At 37.7% G+C, this 27,129-nt stretch overlaps 1 pseudogene; it reads right to left on the reverse strand.

Annotated features, from left to right (window-relative positions):
- Positions 1–330: 330 nt before the first annotated feature.
- LOC124721907 lies at positions 331–25,924 on the reverse strand (annotated as a pseudogene).
- Between the last annotated feature and the right edge of the window lie 1,205 nt (positions 25,925–27,129).

The raw sequence follows: 27,129 nt of genomic DNA on the forward strand, positions 1-27,129 counted from the left end.
CTGTTGAGCGGTCGCCATCTTAGCATCAACTGACGCTGACGCCTAGTCAACAGCGCCTCAAGCGAACAAATGTACAATTAAATGAAACTTTATAGCTCCCTTAATTCGCCGACAGATAGTGCTTAGCTCTGCCTTTTGTCGTTGCAGAGTTTTAAATTCCTAAAGTTGTGGTATTCTTTTTGAATCACCCTGTATAATTAAGGAGAGGTCTTATTAAAATACAACAGCTTAAATGGAAAAAATATCACCTTCATTCATTATGAAGGTTGTCGTAATGTCAGAGACATTTTGAATGTATCACACATATGTAAATTTAATTACCTGAGCAGATCAGTATCCTTCATCACTCCAAGTAATGTTGTAAACAGGATATGCAGTCTTCAGAATTTCTACAGTCTTGCTGTGGTCTGCCTTCCCAAACCCCTGAAATGAAGCAGTCCTTGGGTATTTTAAAACTAAAGTACAATTAAACAGTGTGCTACATATCACAATAATAATTAAACACTAAAACGAGAACTCTTAACTACAACTACATCATAGGTAAACAATGTGCTTGTACGTACACTAAAACTGCATCTAATACAGAGCACATGAAACCGTAAAGCAATCTGAAATTTTCTACACCACACATCACAACACAAAAGCAGCAGAAAAAGGGAGTGTGTAAAGACCTTCAGAACAGATGTGCAAGATGCAGCATCAGAATTAATTTTTCTATTGATGGGTCTGGCATTGTACACAACACTGAAACACAAGCAGCAGTAACCGTGCAAAAAAATTAAACACGTACCCACAATCTGCAACTGTATTAACTGTGTTAAATGAAACAGGTAGGTCACAAAATGTGTGAAACACAGTCTGAAAAGTATAAAATAGGTGCGAGGGGTACAGAGGAATCATTTGGTCTGCTCCAAGTGCAAGGAATTGTTGATTTGAGTAATTATGACAACTGTCCTGGCAACTGGAAAAAGTCTTGTAAAAACACCAGGCTCACCACAATTCATGTGCTGCCGTAACTATACTCAATCAAAAGATACAGAAGCTGATAATAATAATAATAATAATAATAATAATAATAATATTAATAATAATAATGTTATAAAATTATGGGACAGAAGATCCTCTCTCTCTCTCTCTCTCTCTCTCTCTCTCTCTCTCTCTCTCTCTCGCTACATATACAACTCTCTCTCACTAAATATACAAGTGGAAGCAAGGATTGTGGCCTCAAAAGTAATCTGAAAGGTGTAAGAAAAAATCCTGAATCAGATTGAACAGCACAGTTGGTATCAGCATTGTCCACGGAAGGCAAGGTTTCAGGATGTAGTCCTGGCCCGGCACATAGTTTTAATTTGTCAGGAAGTTTCATAATCATGGCTGCTACCCAGAACAACAGTAGCCATTTCAACCATAACACTTGTCCACAACACCACACCCAAATTATTGTACACGGTTGTAAGAAGCATGATGATGATTTACAGGTATTAACATCTGGTGACATTTACTTCTGACCATCTAACAAGGTATTCTATAATTTGTGCCATGTAACCAAAGCAGAAACTGCTTTCCCATGGAGGAGCTTGGCGTATAACATTCTTAAAAGCTTTAAAAATACTTGAATTATAGGGCACACAACATATGAACAGAAACTTCACTGTTCTTAAAATATCTTTTGTTAACTGTGGTCTGCAGCTTATACGAATTGTAGAAATGACATCATGTAACACTTTAAGCTGTTGATAATTTTTTTTTACGATGCAACCAGTTTTGGTCAAGACCATTTTCGAGCACCTGTTGTTCCCACAGCATAGAAACAGGAAAAATTCAGGCAAAAAGGATATTTCAAAATTGTAGTAACAATACATACAATGCTTGTGGATATTTAATTTATATTTCTGACATTGTATTCTTTTGATATATATAGTTTTTGCTGGTAATCAAATTCTGTAAGTGTTGCTTGTATTGTTACTATAATTTTCAAACATTCTTTTCATCCCAAATTTTCCCGTATCCGCGCTGTATATACAACAGGTGCCTGAAAATGGTCTTCAACTGAAACCATTATGGTCTTCAACTGAAACCAGTCACACAGTAAAAAATTAAGTTGAATAACAGCTCAAGATGACACATACTGTCATTTCTACAACTCACTGCTTTTGGTACTACCTGTGAGTAGCTGTACACTTTGATGACCTTGGCACTGGGGTCGTGCTGTATTCTGCCACCACCAGTGCACTCTGTATCAACGCCGAGGCCATTCACCCTGTCCATCGTCTCATCATAGACGTCCGAATGGAAGCCAACTCACTTGTATCCTCGCACCTAGTAACAGGAACCATAGTCAAACTTTGAACAAAATGTATCAAGAGTACTAAGCAAGAAGAAAACACAAAAGTAGCAACGTGAGTGGAAATTGTGGCATCAAAAATAATCTGAAAACATAACTTAACGGAGCTGTTGTTATATCCACTATCTATAGGAAACACACACAGGAGCTTCTGCTGCAAATGCAAATGAAAGCTTTTGTATATTCAGACATGTGTTCTCTCGGAAAACACTGAACATAACGTAAATCATCTAGCTGACAAGGTAGTTGGCAACATCAGCACATGGCTTTTGGAGAACGGATTAATACTTCACTGCCAACAACTGAACTCTTGTAAAATAGAAATAGTCTTGTCCTGAGCTGGTCGAACAGACATTTTAAATTCTTAAGACTGAAGATAGATGAAAAGCTCTCTCAGAAGTATCATGTTCAACACCCTAAGCAGAAAATGAACACTTCTGTCTTCACTATACACTATGTCTTGGACACAAACACAAAAGCTTGTTTACTTTTGCTCTGTTATCTCATATGGTGTTATAGTTTGGGCCAATTCTGTGCACTTGGCAAGGATTTTCTCATCCCTGAAAAATGCAGTCAGTAAGCTCTGCAGTGCCAGCTTGTGAACATTCAGGGTTGCCGCAAGTTCCCCCAAGTGACGTTCCCCGATTTCCAGCAAGTTTTAGCATTTTTCCCTGACAAATTTCGAGGTCTCAAGGGCAAGTAAAGACAAGTTCACAAAAAAAAAAAAAAAAAAAAAAAAAAAAAAAAAAAAAAAAAAAAAAAAAATGTAAGGACTTCTGTATTTCTTCCCCTCATGAGCAAAAATCTTAAGTACTAATTTCAGCATCTTTTGTAATGAACAGTTTTTAGATGGAGAAAGAAAGACAATGGTATATAATATTCCATTAAGACCACTGATGTTATTTTATTTCAATAAAACTAAACATATTTGGTGACACAAATACGCATTTCCTTGGAGTCACAAGACAGATTTAAAATACCTACACTGATTTCAGAAATAACCTCAGAAAAAAGTAGGCCTATTGAAAGAAGTATATAAGGCAGGCCAAAATATACAGGTACATAGCATACAAACCACCTGTGACTGCCACAAGTTGTTCTTCCTATCGCTCATACTTTCTAATATACAGGGTGTACATTACATCTGGGAACACTTTCAATTATTTATTGCACAAGAACCAAACATAGCACAGATATCACACATATGTCATTTTGAAGAGAAACCCTGAAAGTTCTTTTTCATGTATACCACCACAGCATACTTTGGTGATTTGCCAATAGCACCAGTCATAAATATGGCAAGTTCAGGTGCGGAGAGAACTTTCTGTGTGTTGGAGTTCAACAAAAAAAGTGTGTGCTACAGCTGTTCAATGGATGTTTAGAACAAAGTACGGTAAGAAACCACCAACAAGGAAGGCACAACAAATTTATTATGATGGGTTGCTTGTGCCCAGCACAGAGAAGCAGACATCCCAGTGTGAGTGAAGTGAATTTGGATTGCATACGAGAGACATTCATAAGGAGTCCAAAGAAATTGGTGCGTCGTGCATCCCATGAACTCGAAATGGCTCCACTGACTGTGGCAAGTCATGCGACAGAAGTTGTCTATGAAACCATTCAAATTGGAGCTAGGGTAGAAGGTCAATAACGACGACAAAGACAAGTGTTTTGAGTTTTGTTCACAGTTGCAACAATTGAATAAGGACGGGGATGGAATTTTGATCGCTTAAGTTTTAGCAATGAAGCCACTTTTGACACTAATGGGAAAGTGTACAGGCATAATTGTCGAATCTGGGGTACAAAGCATCCACACGAATGCATTGAATTTGGGTGTGATTCGCTAAATGTAAATGTTTTTTTGTGCTTTGTCGTGTCGAAAACTGTACGGGCCATTCTTCTTCGCCAAGAGCATTGTCACTGGATATTCCTACTCGGATATGTTGCAGCAATGGCTGATGCCTCAGATGCAATTGGGCTCTCCGTTCATCTTTTAGCAGGATGGGGCTCCACCCCATTTTCATCGTGAAGTTTGTGGGTACCTGAATACGGAGCTGCCGCATCGATGAACTGGCCGTGCTACAGAAGGGAACAGCTGTTTCATGAAATGGCCTCCCTGATCACCAGATCTCACTCCGTGTGACTTTTTTTCTGTGGGGACACATTAAAGATCGGGTGTATGTATGGTCTCTACCACGTGATGTAGCAGAGCTCCGGGAGAGCATACGAGAAACAAATATCGCAATTGACGATGCCATGCTGGGACAGGTATGACACGAATTCGATTACTGTATTGATGTCTGCCGGGACACTCATGTTTCGCGTACTGAATGTTCGTAAAAAAAAAGATATGTACATCCTGTATAAATTATTTTCTAAGCCCCAAAATGTACTAGAATAAATAAAATGTTTATAAAACAATGTACCGCACAATGTACTTGCAGTGAGAAAGTCACAATTCCTGAACTCCATCGCCCGTGGCCTCTGGCCTGCCGAGGAGCACCACAGTCCTGAGTCCTCGGATAAATCACGAAAACCCACTGCATTATACCACACACAAACAGAGCCGGCCTGGGAGCAGATCGGCGAGACTAGATCCAATGGGCAGGGCTTGCACATTATTGGGAAACGATGGGCTTCAAATCGGCAGCCCCAATCCGTTAGAGAGACCCACAGAAACGGCCTGCGGTTTTGGCCCATCATGGAAGTCCATTCATGTGGCCAGCTTTACACAAGTCACTGACATTATGTTGACGAAATGAGATGGTGGTGATAAATCCATCAATTTGTGCAAATACTCTGAGAATTAATGCTAATGAAGATAGGTAGCAACTCACCGTAAAGATGATTGCTGAACCATGGACAGACACGTAGAAAAGACAATCACACTCTCATAACTAAATTTTCGGCCATAGCCTTTCTTAGAAAATAACACACACACACACACACACACACACACACACACACACACACACACACACAAAAAAAAATCACTCAGACACAACTCGTGCACATATGACCGTTGTCTCCAGCCACTGGGTCAACAATCTCCAAGAATCATATCAAAACAAACCACCCCTCACGCCTCCCATCGGCAGCTACTAGGCTAGTGGCAAGAAGTGGTGGCAGCACTGACTGCAAGCTGAGGGGAGTGGTAGGAAGTGGAGAAGCAGTAAGAATGAGGGATTAGGGAAGCGGTGCATGTATTAAGCTGCATCCAGCCAGCGACGATGCAGGAAATCCCAGTAAACAAACTGTTTCATCTACTGAGACAAAAAACAAGATTTCTCCAGGTTTTTTTTCCAAATTTCCCAGCAGGGCAGAAAAAAAGAGTGATACACGTAAGTATTCAAATCCACACACAAAGGTTACCTTGTGGTATGCTACAATTCTGCACAAGAGACCCTCACAATACATGAGAACTTCTCTATGCAACATGTAATTTATCCTAATTTCTCTTAATTTCATATTTTATTAATTCTGTAATTTTTTGTTTATAAATTTTATATTCAGCTTTCTGTAAACTAGGTACCACCTCATCCCACGAGCTTTGGCTCAAAGTCTCAAGATACGCGATAAAAAAAATAAATGTCAATCCCAAAACCTCACACGCCAATATAATGATCTGCATGCAATCATTCTGTTGATAATGGCACATTAAATTTGGAAAAAAAAACTGATGCCCTTGATAATTCAAAGCTGTCATTTAAAGTCACAATTGTATGTATTATAGAACACTGAACAGGAAAAATGGAGTTGTAAATGTAGCTGTGTTTTAGTGAAAACGACGTTTTTTCAAATGATGGAGAACCAATGGAATACTTGTTGGTAACATCTGCTCTATACCATAAACCAGCACAGTACGGCACTTTATGAAGTTTAGTCAAAGGCCTGTTTTGTGAGATAATTTCTTTCTGGAAGTTGAATGCATTGCTTCCGTCACCAAAGCAGGCGTAAAAAAAAAAAAAAAAAAAAATTGCATTCAGCCCCCTCACATCATTACATCATCAGTGCAAACCAGACGATATTTCTCGTGTAAATCTACACGGCTATCTGGCAGTTCACACTTAAGGATACAGGGCATTTCTCCAGCTCAATATTATATTTCTTTCAGGCACTGTTTATAATGTATATGTTTTAAGATTTTTTGTTGATATCAGGTAATAGAGCACACTTTCTAAACAAATTAGAAGTATTTTGAATATTTTTGAACCTGCTTAGAGTTATTTAAAAAAAGTAACAAGGAAATTCTTCCTCAAACTGAGGTACCATTTAATCCAATGTTATACATTTGAAGGAGACCAAATTTTTACCAGACATGCATGACATGGCTGAGATACTAGACCTATTTAATTCCACCTATTACGTATATTACAAGGATAAAAAAGTATCACATCTTACATTTTAATATTTATAATTTTTTCCAAATAAAAATGTTATTTTTTCTATGATTTAGCTGATTCTGCAATAAAGCTTAGGTCTACTACATAAGTATGGACTACCAAAAGTTACAGAAAAAATTAGAGCAATGCTTTATAAACTTTAGGAAATATTTGTACCTGAATTCTGAAGAAAACAACTAGCGGGAAATTGCGAATGAACATATGAGTCCAATTAAACTGTGCCTCAGAACATTCCTGAAGCATAGTCTACATCCTGCAGCCTTTCTTCATCTTCAAGCTTCCTCTTGGCATTCCTTTTAGCACTTCTTGCTTCTTTGGTAACTTGAAGAGCGAATCTTTCAGCTTCATGCACCCATTGTCTGTCACACAGAAGAAATTGATCTTTCATATTAGAGCCACATTTTATACCTAAATTTCTCAGGACTTCCTACCTTCCTATCACTCCGTCATTGAAACATAGCACACCATCTAGTACACCAACTTTTAATGTATTTAGTCCTACAAAAACATTCTTGAGTAATCTTTCCCGTATGGAATGGTTGAAACTTTCATTTGTTTTCTGAGTGCCCCCATGAAGACATTTACCGTATTTACTCGAATCTGAGCCGCACTTCTTTTCCGGTTTTTGTAATCCAAAAAACAGCCTGCGGCTTAGAATCGAGTGCAAAGTAAGCGGAAGTTCTGGAAAATGTTGGTAGGTGCCGCCACAACTAACTTCTGCTGTCGAATATATGTAGCGCTACACAGGCATGCTTTGCAGGCACAAAGATAAATACTGGCGCCAAACCCTCTGCATGAGTGCATTAAAAAAAAAAAAAAAAAAAAAAAAAAAAAAAAAAAAAAAAAAAAAAAAAAAAAAAAAAGGGGGGGGGGGGGGTGGCAGACAAGTTTTTCCTCCGTCTTGAGTTTCGACCACTGCATTTTCATACATTATCCAACGAAGTAAATACAAATTCCGTATTGTGCACCTTTGAATGTAGCAGCATTTCAATGCACTACGAAAATCCGACTGGCAAGACTGTTTGGGATGTTTGTCAATATGGCCAACTTTACGTTCTGAATTTTTTCCTAACTGTGAGAAGAGATGGTTCCTTATAGGAACTTTTATGAATTGTGAATAGCATGCAGTATTCTCTTCACATAAGAATAATTAGAATATAAACATTTTGCCATGTATTCTTTCGTGTTTGCTGCTAACTCATTTAAATCCTGTCTGCCTAATAAACTACGAAACTAGAGTGAGACAACAGCAAACGCGGAAAAATATAGATATCATCCCATGTTTATATTTGTATTATTCTTATGCCTAATAGTGATACAGTCAGAAATGAAGCACGGCAATTGACTAGATTTTTAAATCTAAGATGACTAATTTCAGTGCAGAATGTAATGTACTAAAGAGGTGCCTGCAAAGATTTTCAAACGGAGAAAATTTTTCGCTAAACTCCCGTTCAGAATATCTTCTATCATACGCTGTCTATTATTTGGTTCTTGTTGATCATTCTCAAAGAAAGCAGGAGTGTAGGTAACAGCAAATAGCAGTCTCTTGCCATTGTTTCGCTAACGAAGTACGCGAAAGAGGAAGGGTACCCGTATAATACGGACGGAGCGCCTGACGCATAGCAATGGCTACCTGGTAAAGCTTAACTACTGAGCTTACGACTCGAACCAAACTACTGTAGCTGTATCGTCATTCATTTGACCTAAATTGTGTCTCATATTACAATGGACCAAGTTTGTTTCGATTTGGAGGTGCGGCCTAAAACTTTTCTCTCCCCTTGAATTTCAAGTCTCAAATTTCAGGTGCGGCTTAGATTCGGGAAAATTTTTTTTCCTGGATTTCGAGTCTCATTTTTCAGGTGCGTCTTAGATTCGAGTAAATGTGGTACTAAGCAAAACAGGGTCCACTCAGATCTCTAAAAATTGGTTTTATTTCATTCATAACAGGCTCAAGAAGATAATGCTTATGATATTTTGATAGTATATTTGACCACTTTCCTTTGCTTTTTGGTAACCACACCTAAGAATCTGCTCCTTTAGGGCAAAGTCCATGAACAGTGTGGTCATCTGTGGACAACTTATGAAAGTAGGTGGCTCATACAGCTTTCCTCATTGCTGTATCATCATTCAGAGGTGCATTTTGTCTAATGGCCAGTCCTTAATACCTCTGAAAGAGGTCTGTTTCAGTTTCTGTCAATCTGTCTCAGCAGACAGAGATTTTCAATCAGATAGCAATTTTCCTTTCATTTTTCTTCTTAGCTTCCTCAATCTAGCACCCATCCTCTTTTGCACATGTCCACAACACTCCAGTTTTGTTACGAAGCTATCACCATAAACATTGAACTCATTAATTTTATTGAAAGCTTTAGAGTACCCATCACCTAGGTACTTTGTATATCTAACGTTATAAACGGGCACTGACCTCTGAAATAATTTTAGAGCTCCATCACACTCCATACCTCTACTGTAACCATCATAATTATTATAACACTGATGTTCAATATGTCCTTCAGTGTTACTATGTCAGATGTGGCAATAATTAGATAAGCACTCAACATCAACAACTTTTCCATTCTCCACAGAAGTAGCACTTAAAACACCATTCAAGGAACGATGTCCTCGATGTTGCCATGTCCCATCAAGTGCAACAGCAATGTCCCTTGTTTCACTAATATTAACAGTTTTTTCTACTGCACATTTCATAGATGCTTTAGACACAACCGTCAAGGCACCTAAAAGTATTCTTATGTACTTGCTGAACCTACTGGGAGGAGGAAGGTCAATCAAATGACAAAACGTTTGTGCAGCCTTTTCTTCCTTTTTCTATTGCACGCATTGCGTACACTAACCTCAAATTCACATCATATGAATTATGCACAATGTTCAAAGTCATTTTCGAGGTAGATTTATTGCAGGATCTACACAGACCAACTAATTTTGACGCTAAACCCTTCCTGCTACTTTGTTGTTCAGTTATTTCCAGACAGCCTACACCATCACATTGTTTACATTTTTCCACTTCCTTTATCAAAGAAGATAAGATACCCACACCAACAACAACAAATCCACTACAAACAGCGTCATTTTTAACACAAAAATTTGAATCACCATGAGGCGTGCCATGTGCGAATTTCTTCACTGAAGAACTGACACATAGGTTACTTTCAACAGTGTGGCTTGTTTTGTTTGTGAACTGGTTACCACAGAATTTCCTTTTATTGAATTTCTTGATGTGTGGCACACTAAAAAATATGTATTTTCACAAATATATGTAGCGCTTGGGAAACAAACGTTTATTAACATGTGAACAAACTGCTTCAGAACACAAAAGTAAATACTTGCAAAGATAATCATTTACAGACGCTAGAAACCTGCACTGTTACCAACATATACAATGTATCATACATATAATCGCTGGAAACAGAAAGAAAGTGCACAGTTCTTTTCAAAATAATACTGGTTTCTGTAACAGAAATAAAGGGGGCATGGCAGTATACAAGGTGCGAATGTAAAGTAATGACACTGATGTGAAAAAAAATGTTGCTTACAGTTTTAGTCAATTTTCATGTTGTCTCCTTCAAAGTTCCCTTCTGATTGCACACACTTTTTTTAGCACTTCTGCCATTGATGGTAACATTTCTGGAACTCATCTTCTGTAATATCCTCCAAGACCTTCGTCACAGCTTTTGGGACATCTTGCGTTGTTTGAAAATGGTGTCCTTGACCGCCATTTTGATTCTTGGACAGAGAAAAAAGTTGCACGGAGCAATATTTGGTGAATAAGGTGGCTCTGGCAGTACCGAAATTTGTTTTGAGGTAAAAAATTACTGTACTGACAGAGCAGTATGGGATGGTGCATTATCGTGATGCAGAATCCAATTATCAGCAATGTTATTATTAGACAAACCGTTCCTCGATTGATGTGCAGTTCTCCTGTAATCATTTTCATGGATAACCTTCTATCAGATTTTATGAGTTCATGCACCCTGGCCAAGTTGACATCCGTCCGTGAGGTTGACAGTCTTCATCTTCAACATTTGTTCTGCCTTCACTAAACATTTTATGCCAATCAAAAACTTGAGCTTTTGACATAACCTCCTCTCCAAAAGCCTTCTTAAGCTTACCGTAAGTTGTCATCGCGTTTTCACTCAATTTAATGCAAAAAGAAATGGCATACTGTTGCGCAATATTATGCAGTTCCATTTCCGTGATGAGAGACACTAACACGTGTTAACTTATTACAGCACAACTAATGACTGAGCAGTTGCTTCAACATGCCGCTTGAACTAGAAGCGGCTTATAGACCAAGGTCACAGATATTGTGCCTACGCAAGCCTGCAGGGGTGCCACATCTTGCAAAGAAAATCAGTCTCATTACTTTATTGTCGCACCTCGTACATGACCGTAACTTTAAAATTTGGTATGTATAGGTCATTTTTCATTTCAAACCCTACAGTGTATATATCAATGTAATCAGGAAAGACTATAGAATTTAATAAAGTCATTTAAAAAATTTTGATTTTTCCACCATTTATAAGTATCCTGTATCCTTAAGTGTTCGGCAGAGGATGCATCGAAAAGCCTTCAGACTATTTCTGTAACATTCCACTCTTCAACAGCTTCTGTGGGAGCTCTGATTTCTCTTACTTTATCACGATAATAATTTCTCCTTATGTAGGTGGGTGCCAACAAAATATTTTGCCATTCAGAGGAAATTTCCTGAAAACATCTCATCATAACAAAAAACACCTTTGTTTTAATGACTGTCACCCCAACTTGTGTATCATGTCAGGGTATATGCGTACAAGGAAAAAAAATTCCCGGATTTCTCAGTCAAAAATACACTTTCCCCCAAGTGAAAACATACTTTTTCCCTGTTAACTGACGGTATATTTTCTCTTGGAACTGTATAACTTATAAGTCCTTTGATTATGGTTTTATACACGGGCGTAGAATTTCCTGGCGCTTTAGGAAAAAAAAAACACGCATTTTGGAAAGATCTTTGATGTGCAGCAACATGTATGCTGCATATTTTTGTATTAGGAAAGTATAAACTCGAATTCCACCAAACACCGCATGTTACTTTCCAAAGCATTGAAATTGAGATTGGGATGCGCTTTTGTAAGTTAGTCATAGCTCATTTCATGCAATTTCGCCAGCCGATCACAGCAGGTATTCAGAGCTTAGGACACGTGATGTAGTCAACCAACAGCAACATCACTGTTAAGTAGCGCGAACACACAAACAGAAAAAGTTAATGGCTCAAATTAATGTAAATAGTGTTGCTAAACGAAACGCAAAGCCTTCACATATAATATTGGTCTATCAGATTAATACGCTGCAAGAGAAGCTAAGCTTTCTCATAAAATGTTGGTCTTTTATGCGCGTATTACAATTTAAGATGTATCACACAAAGGTGCCAGTAAAATTTTTAAAAACGACGTAAATGTCTGATCTTCCAGGCTCAAAATTCATCTAAATGGCTCATCATCAAAGAGTTGATTTTTAAATGAGAGTCAAACACTTTGTGATTTAAGAAATTCATCGTACATTATCTCACATAGTTCTGGTGTAACTGCTAGAATGGTACTTTGATGGTAACGATTTTCAACACACCATTCGAAATATTTTCCCACGACCTGTTAGAAATAGGTTCGTTTCTGCAGTTGCCAGAGAGCGCCAGATGACAGGCGTCACCGCGCAAGCGCAGCTACGATGTCGTAGGGAGCCCGCATGTTCGTACGTGTGAAACATTAAAAGATCTTACATTATGTAAGAAACAAGACATCAGAGGATACTCCAAGAGAATTGGAATTTCATGACCCATACTAAAATGTTCACATTTAAAGTGCAAATTTGTATGTCCAGAATCCCACGACCTGTTATTAAGCTTTTCTATGTGGTTTTTGGGATGTAAATTTTCTTGGAGTACCAGTACTGTCCTGTCTCATGTTTGGTTCTTTATTATGGCGTAATGCCAAATGTGCTAGAAGTTGAAAATGTGCACTTGAAATGCAGCAAACACAGTGTCTCAAATATATTGTCTGCCTTAGTGGAAAAGATTAATGAAAGAAAATTTCTTTGGCAAACCAACAAAAATAACTTCATTGTTCTAAAAGGCAATTAACGCTTGACTGTCAGAAAGATGGAAATAAAATAAAATCTGCAACTAATAACACAGTTTAGCCTTCCATTATCATGTGAATGTATTTTAATTCACTTGATAGCTCCCGGCCACAGAAATCTGTTTTGTCTTCATTTGATGTGGGAGCAGTAAATAAAGAGGAAACAGCAAAAACACTAAATGTAAAAATGGGTCACGTGTAGACTACCCACTTCCCAACTGTAATTCAGACTGTTCTGCGCAGCAGTCCCGGATCTAGGGGGAAAAAGGGATGGGTATACACTCGCACACACACACATATCCATCCACACATATACAGACACAAGCAGACATATTTAAAGACCTATTTTGTGGGGGTGTTGTGAGGGTGACATGGTATTAGAAGGTGGAAAGTGTAACATGAGGTTGAAATGAAAATGAAAGATAAAAATATATGGGGAGAGATAAAGGTGAACTAGAAAGCAACTGGAAATCTGGTATGAAAAAAGGCGAAAAAGTGTTGGTTAAGTTGATTCTGTGGTGAACTTGGGTTGGTAGACAGCGATGTGCATAAAGGTTACGTGGTTGTGTTGCCGCTAAAACACGTTAAAGGACGGAGAAATTCGGGAAAATTTCGAAAAAACGTGTAATATGTCTGCTTGTGTCTGTATATGTGTGGATGGATGTGTGTGTGTGTGTGTGTGTGTGTGTGTGTGCGCGCGCGAGTGTATACCCATCCTTTTTTCCCCCTAAGGTAAGTCTTGCCGCTCCCGGGATTGGAATGACTCCTTACCCTCTCCCTTAAAACCCACATCCTTTCGTCTTTCCCTCTTTCCTGATGAAGCAACAGTTTGTTGCGAAAGCTTGAATTTTGTGTGTATGTTTGTGTGTCTGTCGACCTGCCAGCACTTTCATTTAGTAAGTCACATCATCTTTGTTTTTTTTATATATATATACACACACACAAAAATATGTTCATTTTGTAGTGCACGTCTTTCTGAAGGGTCTGATGCATGCAACATGTGTGTTTGAGGAAATGTAAGACATGTCATAAGTGTGCCAAAGTGCAGTGTCTCGTCTCCTCACACAGCATTCTCCTATCGCACGTCACTGTACTTCGCTCTGTGGAATTGAAATGTGTATATTTTGATATTTTGTAATGGATGCCATCAAACCATATTCAGGACAGTGGAAATTAAAATGTCCTGTGGTGCCTCTCCTGTTTACAGTTGGCCGGTTTGACATTCTGTCCCTCTTTTTTTTAAAAAAAAAGAACTCTTCAGAAAATGTGCACTCTTTGTTCCCTATCAGCTAACAACTTGCTGCTTTGTGTGACATAAAATTAAATATAGGATATATAAACCCAGTAAAGACATGAGACAAGCAAGACAATCATGTTTCTTCAATCCTTAGCTCCTAGAATTTTTTACCCTCTATAATCTTGGTACAGCTTTACATGGAGTGCTTTCCTTCTGTGAAAGAATCTATTACCTCATCAAAGTTCGTCAAACATTTTGCTACACGAAAAGTCGAAATGTCGTTGTCTAATACTGAAAAAGCTGCTAATACAAATAGGACCCAAGACTGGTGTTGTTTCCCGATCTGATTACACCTATTTTGTCACTGTCTGCTAGATAAAACAAAATAGGCCTTTCTAATACTACAACAATTGTAATACACACAAAATAAATGAGACTGTTTTGGCACAAACGGTCTGTTTTGTAAGGACAGAAAATAATTCACAAAGTACCAATATCAAATGCCTATTAGGCCAACTACAAGCAAAAAGCTTTACGTTAGGAAATAGTTTCACACTTCATTCATACACTCCAGTTCCTCAAGCACGAGATCGAAAAGTAGTAGTATGAAATTTTTATACGAACTTGGAATCGTCATATTGTTCCATAATTTGTGTGATGCCCCCATTTCTTCTCCTTCATCATTCTAACAAACAGTCTTGTTATCGCTAATTCTGTAACTATTCCTGCCAATGCCAAAGCTTATTTGCAGGTTAACTTCATTAACTCTACCAGAATCACCGGTTTAGCTATCCCGTGATTATTCTCCGGTTAGGCGTTGTTACATGGTCGTACAACACATTTTCCGTGCTTCTTCCAGAACAGAACTTAAAGTAGCTGCTAGCTGGGGACTGTACAACTCGCCCTTACTAGTATAGCGATCTGCCCAAAAATTTTTTGTCAAAATTTCATTTTCTTGTATACACCACAAAGGTAATACATAATCATTCTTACGTGTTATTCGTTTATTTCCACTCCTGTAGTCTGAATCTATGGATTCCGCTAGTAATTACAACAACGCTCATCATTTGCAAACACAATCAACCACACAATCAGACAGCGGTTGGTATTCATCCGTTCAGCCTTACTTCGCTCAGCTCTGTCAGATTCCACTGACAGAGGAAACATGTACACTACGCACGCATTCACAAATCAACTTACGATTCATTCAAAATCAACTTAGAATGTGTTAAAAATGTTCAAAAACCGACAGGGATAAGTTTCAAAGTAATATGAATAATCGATAAACTAACGAACTAACGTGCGCTGGATGCGAGTCGCTTTGTGAAACAAGGTTTCCTCCCCCCCCCCCCCTGCCCCTCAAGAATATGAATTTGCCCCCCCCCCCTAGATTTGGACCTCCTGCGCATGTATAAATCTGGCAGCTTGGGCGCTCCAGTAAAATTTTTCCCGGTAGCATCTAGCTGCTTGCTGCGACTGCTTACACAGCCAACAATTTCTGTAGCCAGAAGCGGGAGAAGGTACTACTCAACTGTGCATGCGCATGATCGAGCTCGTAACTGCTAAAATGAATTTAATGTAAACAGTTGTGACGTCACGCTCAGCGGAGGCAATTTGCTGTTACGAAGCATTGCACAGTCTTCCTAAAGCCTTTGACACATTTTACTGTTGGCGGACACTTGTATGAGCACTGTTTTGTTGCTGTATATGGTGCATTTCCCTTGAAATTTAAGTTTTATTTTCGTTTTTTCTCTTGTTCATGTTTTATTGCTGCAGTATTGAGACACAGTAATATCCTTTGTTAGAGTATCGGTTCTTACCAATCAAAATTACAAAAATTTAACTGAAAACAAAAACAATGAAAAATTTCCTGGGTTTTTCCCCGGATCTTCCGGGTCGTATACACCCTGCATGTCCATGGCGCACTCCCCCTTCTTAGCTATAAAACAACATACGTTGCTCTTCTTTGAATGCTTTTTTATGTCCTCTGTCAACACTATCTGGCAAAGATACCATAGCACACAGGGCCATAACTGTAGTTCAACAGTGTTTCAGTGAAAATCTTTTGTGCGTTTTCAGTTGTATCGCCATCCACCATCTCACTTCCAATTTAACAGTAAACACTGAAACACTATGTTATGCAGATAACAACCAACCTTAGGCTACAATTCCCCATTGCAAGTCACCGACATCAGAAGAAAAATTCAACTGAGAAAATTGAAAAATGATGCTAACGACTGTCTCTCAAATAATAATGTATCACAAAGTTGACCAAATATTAGTTTACCAGTTACTGACCACTAATTTGCTCGGTTCTTTGCCATCAGGACCCTCTGGACCAAAGACACGTATTAGAACATACTTAAATGTTCCTTCTGGGTCGATATCCACATCAGGAACAGCGGCAAGCTTCTCTGCTGCTGTCATTAGTGTCCTGTTAAACAGATGTTAAAATTATTCCAGAAATATTTATATACAACAGGTGAGAGAAGAATAGTGCTGCAGTCACAATGTAAACAATACAATTCTGCATCTAGGATTTATACTGGAAACAATGTTTCCTTCAGAGAAATAATGATCTAATATTTGGATTTTTAAACGTGTGCCTATTAAGTAAATACAAGCATTCCGTGGAAGATCGTACACCATCCAAACCATAAAACTATCAATTAATTGTATCCAAAGGGAAACATACTTGAGAAAGCCATAAAATTACAAAGAGAGACAACTGCATTCTCGTAGAAAGAATTCGCTGGGTGAATTCCTTCATGTTTGGTGGACTCAAAAATATTTTTTAAAAACATTTATTGGTTATCGTTTAGAAAGAGCAGCCATTTTTGTTTCAGGCTTTCTTACACTTTTATAAGCGTCTGTGGTTTTTTAAATTATTCAGTAATGGATTGCCCCAGACCTTTCATATAAGAGGTATTTATTTCAGCAGACACTGGACTATAAATTAAAACCATGATCACCCTGCTGAATGTATTAGGGAATACACTTTTAATGTCTCAAAGTTGTTGGTTGTAAATTTAAAAAACCCATTTTTAATACTATCTTTCCAAAGAGTAGTTTCTTAGCCTTAATACATTTTGTGGTATTACACTACTCAGTACAGACACCTTTTTTTTTTTTAGAGAAACAATTATGACAAGCTTATACTTAGAAACACTTTAAAAACAAATCTTTTGAATTTTTTCATTCTTTGGTCTGCAAATCTTTGTTAATGGACCAGATATAAATCTGAAAATTACACATTTAATAGACCTTTATGATATCAAACTTCTGTATAAATTTCAACCTTGAGATTCCATGGACAAAAAAAATTTCAAATATGAGTCAAAAATATGTTTCTTACTGTTTGCAATATCTGGGCTGATGGAAACAGTGTATAAATTACATAATTTAAAAATATCTAGGATAACTCTTCAAAAAATGAGACAATTCATTACATTATCCCGTTCTCAACTTGTTTGTTTTTGCTACATTGTTTATTGAACAACAGAGATATTTCTTCACTCATGTTGGGCACAGAGTTAAATGTTCGCCTAGTCACAGTCATAAATTCCAGGGGAGAAGACAACTCCTTTAATGCATTTTTAACGGGCCTCTCGTGTTGATCCTTTTCAAATTTTTTAAATGGGGTTCTTGGTGCTGGTAAAATGTAACATCCACATCTTGGTTTTGACGAGCAATGTTACCAACTTTGGCAATCCACCACTGTTCGTCATAGACACAAGCCACTATGTCCTTACTTTGAAGTGTCAGTGGTACAAGTTTTCCACAGTGATGACATTCACTATCAGAGGATGTTGATGTGAACTTACAGTTGAGCAAGTTGTATGACTGAGGTATAAAACAATGAAAAGATCGGGTGCCTTTAATCTTCTGACAAGTTTTGAATCTTTCCTCCAAGACATTGGCATAGAGTTCTCATATTTCCTCACATTTAATGAAACATACGTAATCCCTTTTACCTATTCTTTAAAGAATTTGAACATTTCTTGACGTGTCCAGATTTGGTTCTCATAGGTCCGTTGCAGACTAGCTTTTGTGACAGCTCGCTTTGTTGTACCCTTTATGCCATCACACTCATTCTTCCCAGGACATGATGCAAAAAAGTGCTATTCTGCACCGAGCCAACAGTCTTTTTTTCTTTGAGAAAGGAGATATTAATATTTGTTTGCTTTTATATTGGCCTGCAGCACCATCAGAGAAGTTCATCAGTTTGTTTATGGAACTGTCGTGCTGTTTTACGTAGTTTGTTAACTGCAGGTGAAAAGCATGCACTGCTGTAGCTTTGTGCTCAAAGTAATCATTTGCAACACAAAAACTATGACTCTAGTCTATCTGGATCTTTATAACAGAACACAAATGGACAAACTGTGGCCTGTTTGTTTACCCAGTGGCGCCCTTGTATTTCACTTGAACACCAAAGGAATAGTTTTCAGAAAAGTCAGCAAGAACTATACATTCATCAACTGCCAAGGTTTGCTTTTGCCCTTCAGAAATTTATCCTGACTTTGGCAATTAAATGACACACTATTGAGTTTTCAAGGTTAGTAACCAACACTTAAAAAAACTATTCTCGTTATTTTGAGACTCCATTGTTCAACTGCACACTTCAAGGGCTCATTATTAACTAAGTGTGAGTGAACAGATGTTGGTGGAAGGGGGATGACAACACACAGATTTGTACAGGCTTGTCTACATCTACATGGATACTCTGCAAATCACATTTAAGTGCCTAGCAGAGGGTTCATCGAACCACCTTCGCAGTTCTCTATTATTCCAATCTCGTATAGAGCGCAGAAAGAAGGAACACCTATATCTTTCCATTCGAGCTCTGATTTCCCTTATTCTATTGTGGTGATCGTTTCTCCCTATGTAGGTCAGTGTCAACAAAATATTTTCACATTCAGAGGAGAAAGTTGGTGATTGGAATTTTATGAGAAGATTCTGTTGCAACAAAAAATGCCTTCCTTTTAATGATGTCCAGCCCAAATCCATTATCATTTCTGTGACACTCTCTCTCATATTTCGCAATAATACAAAATGTGCTGCCCTTCTTTGAACTTTTTCAATGTACTTCTGTCAGTCCTATGTGGCAAGGATCCCACACCGCGCAACAGAATTCTAAAAGAGGACGGACAAGCGTAGTGTAGGCAATCTCCTTAGTACTGCCAATAAATTGCAGTCTTTGGTTAGCCTTCCCCACAATATTTTCTGTTTGTTACTTCCAATTTAAGTTTGATATCATGAAGATCCATTAAGTGTGTAATTTTCAGACTTTTATCTGCTCTCCTTACAAAGATATTGTAGGTCAAAGAACGAAAAAATTCAAAAAATCAATTTTTTAAAATAGTGTACATTTTGTGTAAGCTTCTCACTATAAGAAGTAGTTATACTGTATAGTGTAATAGCACAATAAATATTAAGGCTGAGAAATTACTCTTACTTTGGAAAAATACAATTAGGATTGATAAAAAATCTACTCACCAAGTGGCAGCAGAACTCGCACATAAAAGACGGAAGAGGGGTGAAGGAAGAGAACTGGAGAGGTCTAGGAAAATTGGTAGATATCGGGAAAGTCACCCAGAACAGCGGGTCAGAGGAGACTTACCGTAAGTAATGTCTTTCCTTCTCATCCCGTACGGTAAGTCTCCTCTGACCCGCGGTTCTGGGTGACTTAACCAATATCTACCCCTTTTCCTAGACCTCTCCAGTCTTTCTCCTTCACTCGATTACTTCCACTTCCACCCTTCTGCCTGAAGAAGGAGCCACTGGCTCCAAAAGCTTGCCAATTACAGCTGTCTTTTATGTATGTGTTCTGCCGCTGCTTGATGAGTAGAATTTTTATCTATCCAATTAAATAGTTTAAAGAATACGCTTTTTTAGCTTGCAATCAACAAGTTTGAGCCATTAAAAGTAGGGCCTATATTAAGGAATACATTCAGCATGGTTATCATGGTTTTTAATTTATAGTCCAGTTAATGATTCTTCAACTCAGTACTGAATAATTTTAAAAAAAAAAAAATAGAAAAGAAAAAAAAAGAAAAACAGATGCCTGTAAAAGCAAAAAATAGCCACTGTTTCTAAATGTTGAGAATAAAATTTTTTAAAAAATGTCTTTAAACCCATTAAACATTCGGGAATTCATCCAGCAAATATCAATTTTTTTCTGAAATGACCGAGCGATTAGTTAGTTTTTTTCCCTGGCCCACTAGTCCTAGCTTACATAACAGAAATTTTGATTTTTATCAATACCAACCGTCTGCTTTCACCTATCACATAATCAAAATGCTGGACATAAATCACTCATCGAAATCAGCCACACACTGCAACGACAATTTTATCTATTCTCATAACGAAACAATCATAGGCTCCCCCACTTGCATTTAAAAATAATGCAGAAGCAATATAAATATGGAAAAAAATGACATACTGTTTTAGAGATAAGGGATCTAAAATTCTTTTATATATTTTTTGACATAATCTCACAAGCATTTCACAACGCTGTATCCAATTTTGACAAGCCAGCTAGCGCCTTTAGGGTAAAGGCACATACTGGTTTCCATTCTGTTCTCAACAACATTGAACACAACAGAAACTAATCTCTGTCTACCGTCAGCTTCAGCATATGCCTTTCGTCTGAAGACTACCACTGACTGGTTGAAACTAATTACGGCATTGTGAAACGACCCATGTGTTTGTGTGGAAGTTTTGTGCATGGATATCACACACACCACATCATCAGTAGCATGCTACCAGTCAAAGGCAGTGTCAGTAGATCCAATCAAACCTTCGGAACTCGGCATTAGGGAAGCATCCGATTTAATCCATCTGCTTTGACCCATGACGTCATCCATATGACAGAAACGCCTACGTCCAGAGTATACAAAATGTCGTCAATATTGTCACTATGTACACATGCCAACAAACCTGCAGGAAAATAGAAACAGTGAAAGTAATCTTACTTCAATGATAAAATGAAACTACAGAACAACCGCGGGAAATAGGGGGTCTAGGGCAAGGACAACCTAATTTTAACAATACAAAACATCACATCACATCACCCCTAAAAAAGTCTCAACCTACGACATAATGCTACAGCCACAAAGCCAGCAGGAATCATACAGTTCACTCGACCTATATAGCTCAAACCAAGCCCACAATACCAAAAAACCAACATCTGCAATAACGAAAATGGCACTTACGCAGTTTAGGGGGTACATGCGCTGATCATGAGAAAAATACCTATTTTTGAAGCAAATATATTTCTGAAGATATGAGCATATATATGCGCGGAATACCAAAAAAGTACTTATTTTCATATGGAGGTGGGGGAAAAAAAAGATTAACTGTCTGCTTTCACCAGCTTATTCATGTTGCTATGCCAATATGCTGCAGACACTTTAATATATTTCTTCACAGAGTTCTTTAGCCATAGGTAATGCTTACAGTTTCATACATCCTAACCATGATAGCTATTGTTGGCTTTGCATATTGTTGCATATGGTATATGTCCCTGTTGCTCACAGTTATGCGTCTTGATCAGTGCGCCCAACAACCTATATTTTTCTGTTGAGGCTGTCCGTTTTGAAGTATCGTATATTACTGCGTGTGCCAAAATGGCGAGAAATTTTCCAGATTTGAGCGACTTTGTAATGGAAGATTTATACCATGTTATGGAGAACACCCGAAGCTCAATACAATGGGCTAGGCAACAAGATCTTATGAAGAACGATATGGTGTGTGAAAATGGGTATTGTGTTGGATACAACGAGATGAAGCTGGAGAAAACTACAGGGAAAGATGGCGAAATGTGGAGCTGCTCCATTGGCAGGGACTGTAGAAAGAAATGTTCAATCAGGAAAATGTCATTTTTTGCTGGCAGTCATTTAGACATTTCTAAAATTTTGCAACTGTCTTACATGTGGGTTTTCGAACTCAATAGGCAAAAGTTTTTAATGAGGGAGCTCAAAATTGGCAGTGAGCACACTGTGGTCGATTGGTGCCAATTTTGTAGAGATATCTGCCATGAATATTTCTTAATTGAGCCAATAGTTTTGGGCGGCCCTAGCCATACTGTTGAAATAGACGAGAGCTGCTTCGTCAGCACCATCGAAGTCATAGGTGCGAGAGCAATGGGTCTTTGGTGGTTATGACGTTGAGACAAAGCAAAGCTTTATGGTTGCTGTGCCACAACGTGATGCTACCCATTTGCTGCCAATTTTGCAACAGTATGTTTTGCTACTGGAACCACAGCAGTTTCTGATTTGTGGCAACTTACAACACCATAGGTAACTTGGGCTACAATAATCTGGCTGTTAATCATTCGCTTTATTTTCTCGATCCCTTTACAAACGCAACCACAAATCACATGAAGTCAGTCTGGCAAAAAGCTAAAGAAAAAAATCCTATAAGGCCTTTCAGAACTCACCGTGCTATGCTGAATAACTACCTGGCGGAATTTCTCTGGCGTCAATGTTTTGGGAAAATCCATTCCACAATTTTGTTATTAATTCCACCTTTCTTGAAGAGAGAGAGAGAGAGAGGAAAAAAAAAAAATTAAATTCCGTGCATACATATGCAATATGTCATTTTTGATACAAAAAAAATTTTGAGACAGTTAACTGATTTTTTTTTTGCATCCAAATGAAAAATAAGTACTTTTTTGGTGAAGAGCGCGTCAGATATGACTGTAACACTCAAGTTTTGAAATAAAAAAATTTTTGGTATTCAGCGCATATATATGCTTATATCTTCAGAAACACGTGTTTCCTTCAAAAATAGGTACTTTTCTCGTGATCAGCGCATGTACTCCCTAGACTGCATAAGTGCCACGAAAAGCAGAATCAGATGTTTCCCTCGACCTATACAGCTGAAAGGAAGCCCAGATAGCAAGGAACCAATACAGCTGAAAGGAAGCCCAGATACCAAGGAACCAATAGCTACAACCCAAAGAGTGGAATCAGACATTTCCCTTGACCTATGTAGCTCAAATGCAGCTCTCAATACCTACCAGCAATAATAATAATAATAATAATAATAATAATAATAATGAAAACAATGTAAACTTCACACACCAACATAACAAAAAACACCACAAAAACCAAAACCTTCAACAACTCGAAAACGCAAAAACTTGTATATACTCCAGATCAATTAAAACCAACCAAAGTACAATAAATGTAAAACAGACAGAACATCAGAATTACTACAGATTAAAACAAAAATAAAAGTTTATTACCAACAAAAGCATGCAACAAAATCACCTAGGTTGACCGCCGCTACACACACACACACACACACACACACACACACACACACACACACACACACACAAAACTAATCAAACCTAACAAAATGCCACACACATAAATAACCATCACTGAAAAATGAAGATTTCCAAATCCACATTGCAGCACTGGCTACCCAGACTCAAATAAACCAATGTTACCATAGTGATAATGAACCCAATATCACATGTTAAACTCAACAAACACAAACCAATTCAAAAACACACACACAACACCATTATCTCATGGGTCAAAGGAGACAGGTGGAACAGAACACTTCCAATGGCCCCTTAACTTAGTTCCTACCTCACGCAGACAGACAGGATGTGAGGACAAGAATGAATAGTTCTGAAAAATAAGATTAGTGTTTCACTTTTAAAAGTGTTAATCAGCAGTAGGGCCTCCTGGGATCTTGCTTCCTTGACTATCAGTAGTGACCAGCCATACTGTTTCTTTATAAAACAATTCCTTAATAACTTCATTGTTTAATATTTGGATTCTTGCACTGATATCACCTCACGTGTAAGGTTGTTCCCCCTATTGTTATCTAGACAACGAACTTCAACTCTAAGACATGATATCACGGTACATAAAAAGATTTTTACATGTTAGTCTGAGAACGTGGACAGTGACTAAGAAGGCATACCCTAAAATTGCACTTACTTTAAGTTTTCAAAATGTCACAACCCCTTTCTTCTGTCATTTACCACTCTTTAACCTCTGGCAACAATCTGTTAATATAAAAACTGCACTGTTTTTAGAGTTCATGTTAAACCACAGACCTCTCTATAACTGACTGGTTGGAGAAAGGCAAGACAAAGAACTGGTTATGAACTGTTGTGTCCAAATCAATCTTTGAAATGCCAACAACAGGATTAGTTAAAAATGTGATACCAAGCTTATGAACGACAACACCCTTAACGTGGTGGAGATATAAGACACAGAACTGATCAACTGCTCACATAACTAATAACACGAAAACATTAGCGAAATAAAATGCTAGAGACTAACAGGATCTCTGTGAGAAAAGGTAGTTTTGGGCCCATGATGTTCTTTCTATTAGTCCTTCAAATATATTAAAAACTTGAAAATACCAGACCACAATTCGAAAATGGAGCCTCACATAGGTACTTAAATGTATCTATGGAATGACCTACCTTAAATGTATCTGTGGAATGACCTACCAACCCAACTTATCCTAGATATATGTTTACACTAGTCTACAGATCAGCCTGTCAATGTAAATGAACACATATATACATCTTGTATGCCACAAGCATTCCCCCAGTCGAACACCATCTCCAGTAGGCCTAGACTTAAAGTACACCTAGCAAACAATACAGTCTAAGCTACCAGCCACAAAAAATAAACTTCATATTATGATCAAAACACACACTCAAAATATTTCACTGAAACAAACAAAATATCATAGATGCCATATGACATCACAGTTCATATAGACTACCTATGGCTCATGTTGTTCACTGGACTCCAAACACGTTTATTTTTTCACACACAAGCATTTATTGCTTAGTCCAGTTTCTTGAATAAGTATCATGAGGCTATCATGGTTAAGTTTGTCAAATTAACTCCCAAAAACATCTTTTTGATAGCAATATTCTTGAATACTGGTTGTTTCTCAGATTCCACACCCCCTTCAGAATACCAGCTTGGTGCTTTCTGGGGTTTAGATATTAGCTACACAGTCATAGTTACGCTACAATTAAAACAAAACTTATTCACAATTCCAATTACAATATCTACACATTTCATGTACCGGTATTCGTAAATACAGATCTTTACATACTTGGTTTAGGTGAAATAATGCCAATGCGTCACAATTATTTCGATGTGAGCAATGAAACTTCACGTAAAACATGACTGCGATACAATGCATAATAAAATAAATATACCGAGGTCTAGAAATAAGCATGATTACACATAAAAGGGATGATTAATACAGTTCAATATTAAAAAATCTGTATTCAACAAAACCGTAGTCCTACAGAACTGGAGGGGTGCGACGGTAATGGTTTTATTTTATCAGTGAAATTACATATCAGTACTGGATGTTACTAATGCTCCAAAACATCAGACAGTATATATAATAATGGTATGAGACAACGAAGGGAAGATTATTTTAGGGCGTATTTTCATCAATTTTGATATGTTATGACTCGTAATAGCCCTGGAGACGTCTTTTATAACAATCGAATAATTTGTAGCAGTACACCGATAAAAATAACTGCTTGCAACTAGCAAGTAATCGCGCAACGCGCAACCAAACTTCGAACACACAAATAACTTCTTAACCCGATACGATAACATGACAATGGACACCATACGCATACTCAAAATAACAAACCTAGATAAACACAGCACTGGATTTCGTACGCCTCCAAACAAACTACTTTTCAGAGATTGTATTTTAATAAATGAAGACATACCGGAGCAGTGGATTTTAATAATACCGACAACCAAAGACAACAAAGCAACAGAACTACGCACTAGAACAAGCCAGTTTATTTGATTAATTTAAAATGTGAAGGAAAAAGCAGAGTTGTTATTTGCTGACATGAATCCATGGCTTTTTAGATTAAAGTACTGACTTCGAAAGTGGGGGCATTTGATGACAGAATTAAAAATCATTATTGACAAAGCCAATCCAATCCAATAGAGACCGTAGATCTTACACTAATAACTAAACAAGAAATTTCCAGAAACTTACCTCCGCTTATAAAAATGTCCACAGTGTGCGTTAGAAAAATGTGTAGAAGAATGAAACTCAAGGAGAAAATACGAATTGCTTTGGAAGTAAAGGATACTTATTATAAATGTCACTATCTTTATAGTAAATTTTGCATATGATTTTTACGGCTTAATGCTTTGGTTGCTATTATTGTCTCATTGTAACACGAGAGTTTCTTATTTAAATTTGAACATAACCATTAAACAGAGGCACATTTTCGAAGTGTTGTTTAACTGTTTTAGTCACTCAGTACAAAACACCTTCCTATACTCTTTACTAGTTTCAAAAAATGGTTCAAAAGGCTCTGAGCACTATGGGACTTAACTTCTGAGGTCATCAGTCCCCTAGAACTACTTAAACCTAACTAACCTAAGGACATCACACACACCCGTGCTCGAGGCAGGATTCGAACTTGCGATCGTAGCGGTGGTCTGATCACTGAAAATATTACTGCAACTTTTCTGAAGTGTATAATCCTCGACTCATTTGCCAGATTTATGCATTCTGTAATCTCACTAAATAACTCAAGGAAAATAACAGAGACAGTTCTATCCTTCTCCAATCCGTGCATGTATCATGTCTTCAGTGAATTCGGCACCGACAGGACATTACGAATTTTACTTTTTTAAATGTCCAACCACACATGCATATTTCCTTGTCCAGCAGTTCATTCGGTTGGGCAGTCTCCAGTATACGTTTCCTTCTGTGTTTTGTTTGTACAGCACCAATCATTCACATAGATTTTAACTTATTTTTTTGCCAGTGCACTGTTAGTATCTGCGAAAACAAAAACTGCTGCACAAGCTCTGCAAACAACAAATGTGATCTTACAAAACATCAAACAATGGTTCTTCGACAATAAAATGAAAACGAATGAAGAAATAACACAACAAAATCTTACATGTAGCCTTACGAATGCTGCATACCCCGATAATATGGAGGCTATCAAACTGCTGGGATTCCTGGTTGACAGCA

Source organism: Schistocerca piceifrons, chromosome X, assembly GCF_021461385.2.
Source record: "Schistocerca piceifrons isolate TAMUIC-IGC-003096 chromosome X, iqSchPice1.1, whole genome shotgun sequence".
Lineage (NCBI taxonomy): Eukaryota > Metazoa > Arthropoda > Insecta > Orthoptera > Acrididae > Schistocerca > Schistocerca piceifrons.